This window comes from Dermacentor variabilis, chromosome 7, assembly GCF_050947875.1.
Source record: "Dermacentor variabilis isolate Ectoservices chromosome 7, ASM5094787v1, whole genome shotgun sequence".
Classification (NCBI taxonomy): Eukaryota; Metazoa; Arthropoda; class Arachnida; order Ixodida; family Ixodidae; genus Dermacentor; species Dermacentor variabilis.
This window is the reverse complement of record NC_134574.1, coordinates 128,317,600-128,326,327: the sequence shown is the minus strand read 5'-3', so window position 1 is coordinate 128,326,327 and position 8,728 is coordinate 128,317,600. Positions and strand designations below refer to the sequence as shown.

General features: G+C 47.1%; 1 long non-coding RNA gene across 1 annotated transcript; it reads left to right on the top strand.

Annotated features, from left to right (window-relative positions):
• Window positions 1–5,855: 5,855 nt before the first annotated feature.
• On the top strand, window positions 5,856–8,453 carry LOC142587123 (uncharacterized). The gene is made up of 3 exons (XR_012829363.1): window positions 5,856–5,965; window positions 6,756–6,858; window positions 8,292–8,453. It is a non-coding gene; the product is annotated as an uncharacterized LOC142587123 (long non-coding RNA).
• Window positions 8,454–8,728: the final 275 nt, after the last annotated feature.

Below are 8,728 nucleotides of genomic sequence, written 5' to 3'. Positions count from 1 at the left end.
AGGGGAAGGAAGGACGCGGTGAAACTGAAACTGGTGACAGTGGCACAATAAATGTTCGATATTCTCTTCGCCACCACAGACGTCGCACCCAGCACTGTTGGTCGTTCCAATCAAAGTAGTGTATGCCTTCATGAAAGCCACTCCCAACCACAGCCGGTTTTGAAGCGATGCCTCACGTCGGTGAAGCCCGGGTGGAGGTAGGAGTTGGAACGAAGGGTTCTTTTCGTGCAACCTGGTGCGTCTTATATTTGGGATGTTCCACTCTGCTAAAGAGAGCTTGCGTGCCAGGTGACGAAGCCGCCTTGCAGCGTCTGTCCTAGAGAGAAGAATGTGAACGCTGTGTTCTTGATGTGACTCTCGGGCAGCTTTTTCTGCTTGATCACTTCCACTGATTCCGCAATTCCTAGGTAGCCACTGGAAAACAATTTCGTGGCCTTTCTGTTCTGCGTCATGACGTAAAAGAACAGTTGCCTTCTGCGAGAGCAAACCGAGACTGTCTGGCGCAAAGCTGTTATATTAAATTATTTACAGCACTCTGGTGCTTTCCATTATTCCTACCACCACGCAGTAGGCCTCACTACATGGCGCATACTCATGACAATGTTGACGATGCCTTCCTCTTACTCGTCTCATGGTGGCAGCGTAGAGTAGAGGTAGAACACGGGCTCCTATGCTCAAGGTTCTAAGTTTAATCCTCATCCAGGCCACCGCACTTTGACACTTAGAGCGGCACCTGAAACTGGCAGAAAGAAAGAGTCGCGGAGAGCCAGTGACACTCTACTAGTCTAGGTGCAAACAAATGCAACTCTTTGGTTGCAACCAGGTCCAACCAACAAGACACTTCTTCACCAGAGCCGGAATCGGCCTTCCTGATGAAGTATTTGGCCACTGCCTCTATCACGTCTGTTGCTCTCAACATCGGACTCTCAAGCTAATCGGCTGCAGAGCACAAGACCAAGGCGGCGGTCAGACCTGCGACGAGCAAATGGAATACTCTCTGGATCCGGACAAACCGCCACTGGAAACGGAATCTGGCAACATTCAACAAACGAACCCTAACTCTCGACTGAAGCTATATAGATTTCAAGGCTTGCTGAAGATTCCTGTGATATCAGTAGAATATAGTTAGGTGAATAGAACCGCTGCGGCATAACAGGGCTTCGGTATGGCCACGTCTTCTGCTACAGCGGTCTTCCAGATCAAATACATGGTACAATTTCTAATTTGTAAGAACACAACGGGTAACATTCATTGGGCAACATTGACCCAAACTTTCAATGATGATGATCAAGGAACTCGAACCGTTCTATCAGAATGCTATTTAGCCATGAGAAAGATGCGTTAGTCCGAGAATACCTCCTGTATGGATGCCTCTTTTATATATATATATATCCCACCACGAACAGCAACTAGTGTAACTCTACGCCATTTTGATGAGCGTTGTGCCACTTTTATTTATTTATTACTTTTCTGACTTGTTCTTGTGGCCTCATCCGCCGTGCTTTTTCTTGTGTATACATACGCACGTATGTTCCCGCTTTTCTTTTTAAAGCAAAGCCCTAGTTTATGCAATTGATACACATAAGTAACTAGAACACCAACGCACTTCGTCGGACACTGAAAACTACGAATATCTCGAGAGTGGTTCGTTCCAGGGAATTCGTTTCAATTGGACACGTCACCTTGCGAACTCACCCGCTTATAATTCGTAGACTGAAACGTGTGCCGTAAGGTAAATATATTGTAGTTAATTAGCGCATAATTATCGTGATTATTAAATTAAGCATTTTCATTTATCGCATAAGTAATGGCCGCGCCTCACCGAACTATTTAGCTGAAGGGCTAGAATTGTGCTATCTGTCCCGGGCTACTTTTTAAAAACTTGGTGCAGCTATAAAAAACACCCTGTATAACGAAAGCGCTACCCCCCCCCCCCCCCCTTTATAGCGCAGCTGCGAACGCTCTACTGGTTTTTAGAATTCGGCGCATCAATCAGCCGTGGGTCGTAGCCCGTTGGCGCCGCTTTAGATCTCCGCTGACAAGCCCTTTCCAGCTTTGAAGGGAGGCTGCACGAATAGCAAAGCGAGGTGCGCGCGTGCGTGTTTTGAAAGGTTTATAGCGTCAGACGTACGCTAAATTCGGCTTCCGACGTCGTTTATCGTGCGCGTTCCCTTTGCGATCTTAACCGGCTCGCCCTGTGATGGGGGGAAAAGACTCGTTGCTCTTCGTAAGGCGCCATATTGGGAGAAAAAAGCAGCGAGGGCGTATTCCACGGGTACGAAACTTACGAAGCCGGTGTGGTAGTGGGGGCGCGCATAAAATGCTCTTTTTATCGAACAATACTTAAAATTTTATTACAGTGCGTGATAACAGTTTAAGCATATGTTTACGACGAAGTGATTGAGGCACGAGTAAGGGCTCCGGGTCGTGAGCGCATCGACCTCCAACTGACCTTTCGGCCTGAGCATGCGATGAATGCAAGGAAAAGAAAGAAAGGAATGCGAAGACGAATTTTACGTTAAAAGAAAAAAAAAAGCACTGCTTGTGGTTTTCGTTAACGCAAGAGGCTCGACTGGGGTTTTTTCTTAGCTAGCTGTGACGATATCGCAAGGCTGTTCGGTGAAGGACTTAAAACCTCACCATTGCAGGGTCAAGACGAAGCTCTGAAGAGAAAAACAAAACCGGAGCACATAAGGAGTTCAGCAAGAGCACGCAGCCTCAGATCATGTTAAAATTGCAGACACTATATACACGTAACACATTAAATATGGTTCAAGCGAAAACGTGATCGCGCACTGTTGTGTTTAGGCAAATAACTGCAACCCCTGTTAGAAGGCGTTTTAACACGCGCTGTACTCCACAACCGCCAACGTGCAACAAGAAATCACATACGCATGCATACACGTTGAAAGCGCGGTGGAGAAAGGCGCGATAAACAAGTCAGAAAAGTAATGAATAAATTAAACTGCCACAACTGTTACCAACAATGGCGCTCGAGTCACATTAGTTGCTGCATACGTTCGTTCATTCTCATTACTGTCAGTGTCATTACTGTCAGTGTCATTATGCTACCACTGTCATTATTGTCAATGTCATTACAGCCACTAATGTCACTCAACGTTTGTCGTTATGGAACCCACAGATCACAACTTTGATGTCATGCGATGTGTATGTTTATGCGCGTTACGCCGTTAGCAAACTAAGCCGAAATGTAAACGCCAAAACAGGAGCATACATACTGTGAATCACCGACGAAGCCATGTCACGAGGAAGATGGTGATGAACGATGACTGTCTATGGAAGATTGGCACTAAAACGAAGTATGGCACAGAGAAGCGCGACACCCCTCTATATACAATTAAGGATTTTATTCCTATGTGTGAGAGTAGTCTACATCCGTTCGGTGGGATTGCACAAGAATGGGCTCATACCCAGAGGCTAAAGAATTTGGTAGACCAAGCCGAAAAAATATACAGTAATGTAACAACATAAAAGAAGCCCTTCAACATCATGCGCAATTCTCGTAAGGGGCCTGTGTGCTTTGGAGGTAACTTCGAACCGGCAATACGTCAAAAGCACTTTGTCGTGATTTAATTTCTGGATACTACGCACAATGACACGCGCACTGGCAATACTTTGTATGACAAATTTCCGTGCTCTTTTAAATGAGAGCGTCGGTGAAACACGCCAAGTTGCCCCCCAAAAGGTCGGGTAGGCCATATACAAGAAAATCAAAACAATCGTTCGATATCATGCGCTACTTTATTGGGAGGTCGATATGATATCAGCCGATGATCACGTACGTCGTTTACGTAATTACGTACGCCCCCCTAGGTCGCCATTGCTCATCGGCACACACACACCGAATCTTTAGGGCGAGAAAAATTGACAGCACGACCATGCGAGAATTCCCCTCTGCACGTGACAGAACAGTCGAACTCCCTTTATAACGAAGCGCTCGGTTCCTCCAAGAAATTTCGTTATACAGTTCACTTCGTTGTCAAGGTCGCCCACCGTTTACCGCTCCCGCTAAAGCAGGCTAAGCAGGTTCAACAAAAGGAAACCTTTATTTAACACGAATTCAGGAGAGGCTCAGTGAAATAAGTCGCTAGTTTTTCTCTTTGTGTACACTTTGTCTAACAGAGTGTGCGACTGCAGCCAAAACCTCACTGGACCTACTTTCAGAGCATGCGCCGCCGTGAAACGCAGGAGCTATGCCGCTAACGCATGCCCCTCTCGCCGTCAAAAATCCCTGTTTCGTTTACAGCATGTTCACCAAGTGCTGTGACCTGCGACGACATTCGCGTTTTCTTTTTTTTTTTTTCGCGCTCGCTGAATTTCGGAGACGTCGTAAGTTGTCGGTTGCGATTACGTCATCGAGCGGCTGTCGACTGCGACGTCAGCCGTCGCACTCGCCGATTCGCTGAAACAAAAAAATCCGCCCGCGAGTGGAGCAATTCCTGAAGCGGGACACGATTTGCACACCGCGCTATACACGCCCATAGCGGGGGATTGTCCGAGAAGCGGGACGGTATGCGTTCAAAATAAATAAAGAAAGCGAAATAAACACGAATAAAATGTACAAACTGTCACTTGCGCAGCATAGGTGCGCGCGCCAGTTTTCTTTACGCCAAGTAGTCGGGAATTATATGGGCAGTTTTATAAAATTTCATTAACTACGTCAGGGCAGCTTCGTTTCACGTAGATCACGTGTCCGCCACGCTAGCTCCTCCGCCAGGGCACCCAATATAACTAATACGCATTTAATAAAGTTTACTTCTCCCTCACTCTCACCTAGACTCCGAAATGTTGCGTTGGATCTGCGCAGTGTTATTGTTTTATGTTGCCGATCTCATTCCATGTTACGTCTGAGTAAATCTGCGTCGAGTGGCGTACAGTATTACACTTAGCCTCTTCAAAAGAACACAACACTTTGCATGAGTGCAAGTGACGTGCTGTTTTTGTGCTTCCTCACTGACGTCGTCGTGGTGGACCAGATATACTGGAAAAAAAATAAATTATGTGGTTTCACGTGCCAAAACCACTTTATGATTATCAGGCACGCCGTAGTGGAGGACTCCGGAAATGTCGACCGCCTGGGTTCTTTAACGTGCACCTAAATCAAAGTACACGGGTGTTTTCGCATTTCGCCCCCATCGAAACAGATATACTGAAGGAAGTATCTGTTTCTTTTAACCATTTACGAGCAGCTCAGCTAGCTGATCTGAAAACCAGGTTGTGAACGGCGTTAGATGCCTATAGCAAATGATGTAAATGAACCTTAACTTAGCAAACGGACTTCACGCAAGCTTTATATTTCGCTTTCTCTAGAAAGGAGGAAATATTGGCTATCGTGTCTCGTTGCTGGGCCAGTTGGTTCCTGCTCGATATGGTGTAATAGGAAGCGAAACAATATCGAGCGATACGAGGACACTCCTTGCCGTCCCAGTCTTCAATCACATTGTTTCGCCTATTTTTACGCAGTAACAAATACTGGGCATTCATTTCGTAGTTTGAAAAAGCGCGTTTTCACGTTATATTCTCGTTATATTTGATTCGAAAATTTCGCTATTGGTGCAACCCACACTCGATGCGAGTCTACGGCGCGCGTCCCTGAGGAGGTCCTGTCAAGTTACCCAGTTAAATACGGGATATTACGGTAGATGGGTCGAGACGGCAGGCGCGCCTTTGTATGGCACGAAGCACGCAGGAGCGAGCCGGCAGTGCAGCCTGACAGGCGCCCCATTAGATCAACACTGATGCGCGCGGCGCCAGTGAATGCATGTCTATGACTCCCACATGGGATTGATTCATTCTCCATTGTTTTCATGCCTAATGCATATAAGAAGTGACAGTTCGTGAAGCCCCATCACAGCCGAGCCCTGCTGCTTGCCTTGCGCGTCGCTCCACCAAGCCACCGCGAGCCGCTCGACGAGGACGACTATTCGCTCCGGGAACTCGAAGAGTAAGTAATGGATAGTTTCAGCACGGTTCTCCGTACCTTCATTCAGGGACCGCGGTTTCAGTTTGCCTTGTACGTAAATATATACCGGACTTTAAAACTTCCAGTGCCCACAACAGCGTCACATCACATATAGCCTATATAGCGAGCGGGGTAGCATATCTTGTAGGAGAAGTTGCGGGTTCGTGGGTGCACAGGACTATATGGAGGCGAACGTTTCCTCGTTCCGCGTATACACAGGACGTCCAGTGACCGTGAACGAAAGTTTGACGAAGAAAGGACAGATCGCTCTACGTGAATGAGCAAAATGCACGTTGTTCGGAGTGCAGTTGAGAAACCGGGACGTGAGTTCCTAACCTCCAATTAGTTAATTAATGAAAAGTAGCCGTACGTTTCGTTATTATGGACTAATTTCTAAGCTCTCAATTAGGGACTTGTAGAGAATCGTAAGAAACGTCAAAACGACTTTCTTTTTTTTTAACCAAGGTAGACATCGTGTGTGAATTCTTTTTTTTTTTCCGGTAAAGAGAGAAAGTCATCAAAACGCGACAAAAATTTCCTGGGACTTAAACGCGCCCTCGCCTATGTAACGGCAGCGCCATCTGAGAAATAAGAAGCGTAGAGCTTGACGTCTAACTCGTCTGCATCCCTTGAAGCTGCACGATCAATCGCACCCACCAATCTAGACGCTGGTAAAGGTCCCGTAGGGACGCACCGAATCTATGACAACAGCGTTTGTAACGTGTAAGCTGGCACCACTGTAAGCAAGCGCTTTCTCTCGGGACCCTTTCAGGCTAACGTCACAGCTACCCTCCGTTGATACCTCCTCCGCGCCTCAGCTGTGTGAGAGACGCCCCAGCTACGCCTGCTCGGCGAGAAAGTGACGCCCAATCCCGGTAAGCTGAGTTAATAAACTATAGGCTCACATGATACGCCTGAGCGACCGCAATGTCAAATGTATACCGTTGTGGTGATAATGGCTGCGAATTGGCCAAATTGGATTGATTCACGGTTACGAACGAAGCTCAGCGCTCGGACAAGAGACGAAGAAAGAAGCCTATGAAACGGGTGGCTGTCTCGCAACTGAATTTTTTTTTTTCATTCGGATCTAACCAGTATATATCCGCATAGAGAAGTAAAGAAAAATCACCGCCCAAGCACTCCGTACAGATGGTTAACCAGTGAAGATCAAACGTGCGGCCCCGGTGTTTATCACTGGGTTAATACCGACGGTTCATTAAACGACGGCTTGGTAGGCTAACCGATCCTCGGTACGCAGTTGCTGCTTGCGCTCGGCTGCACGAGGCTCTTCTTGTGCCCGGGCTGCAGCATCGGTATGGTGCACATGAGCTCGTTCCCGGTTCTGCTCCCGGCGCTGTTGATCGAAAGCTGCCTGCTCCTCAGGAGCACGTATGATGCTATTAGATCTTTCCGTTGAGGGCGGGAGTTGGCCGACGTGCGGCGCATGAGGTAGGGGTCGCCAACCTGTCAGACGGGTCCGGTAACGTGGTAGACGCGCTGCGGCGCGCCATAATTGGAATGCGACGGTGACTGGATGAAGCTGATTGGATGAAGTTAGCAAGAAAACGAACACACTGAAAACGACAAAAACAAGCATGTGGACATCATTACAATTACGCCTTTACAACTCTGTAATACAAGTTTATCGATTTGACGCCGATTCTAGGAACAGTCTTTTCACGTAGAAAAGTTGCCACGAAGTAAGGCATCATCAAAGCAGTCGGCTCCGAAAGGTTTGATAACCTGCTTTGTTGAAAGCGACGCCGCATCTATATATTAACACTTTGTATGTCTTTTGGGTGTTATTATGTGTCGCAGCATTCTGTGTGGGTTATAGATCGATTTGTTCGCTATTTCTTTGCTTCTACATTGACTGTCGTTGTTTAATCCTGTGTACGCAATGTGCTTGCTTCGTTGTCGGATAACTCTCATCTTTTTTTTTTTTTCATATCGCCTCATGTTAGCATCCTTTGCACAGTAAACGATATACTGTTACTGTAGTATCCGTCGGCACAACAGCTGCCAACATTTCCAATGTCATCACAATAAATCGCTCACTCGAACCTTTACAACCATGCCTGCATTACAATGACGCTCATACAATCACCTCTTCAACTGTACAGCCTTCAGTGGTGGCCCGCGTTACAGATCTCATTAAAATAATTGCGAAGACATATCTCGGGCACGTAAGAGGCCGGAACGCTTTACTATAATTGGCTGCTTAGCAGTGACGCGTAGAAAAAATCGGGTCAATGACGTCATGTTTTTGTTCTTTTCTTTAATTTTTTTTCTCGGCAATCGCTGGCAGCCGCCAGAGCCGTCGACGCCGTCGAGTTCCAGGTTGTAGAGAGCACCCCCTCAACCACCTCCAAGAAAGATGGCCCAGATGCCGGGTTTGGGTAGAAGGATCACCACCGCGCAACGGGTCCTCATAGCCGCAGCGCGCAAAGAGTTCGGCATGCACATTATATTCAACGTAAGTGCGTCCTATCGCCATGCTGAGATATCGTTCTATCAGTCAACCAGCCAATCGGGCCAGTAGTGAATCGAATATTTAATCTTCTGGGTCTTGTAAGAGTGCCTAACAACAGGATCGAGGGTCTTCATAGTGACATCACCGAGACGAAGCTCTGCACAAGGGTTGCAAATTTAAATGAAACAACGATATTAGCAAGATGCTTCCAAACACACACACATACACACACGCACACACATACGCGGGCACACACGCACGCACACACACAA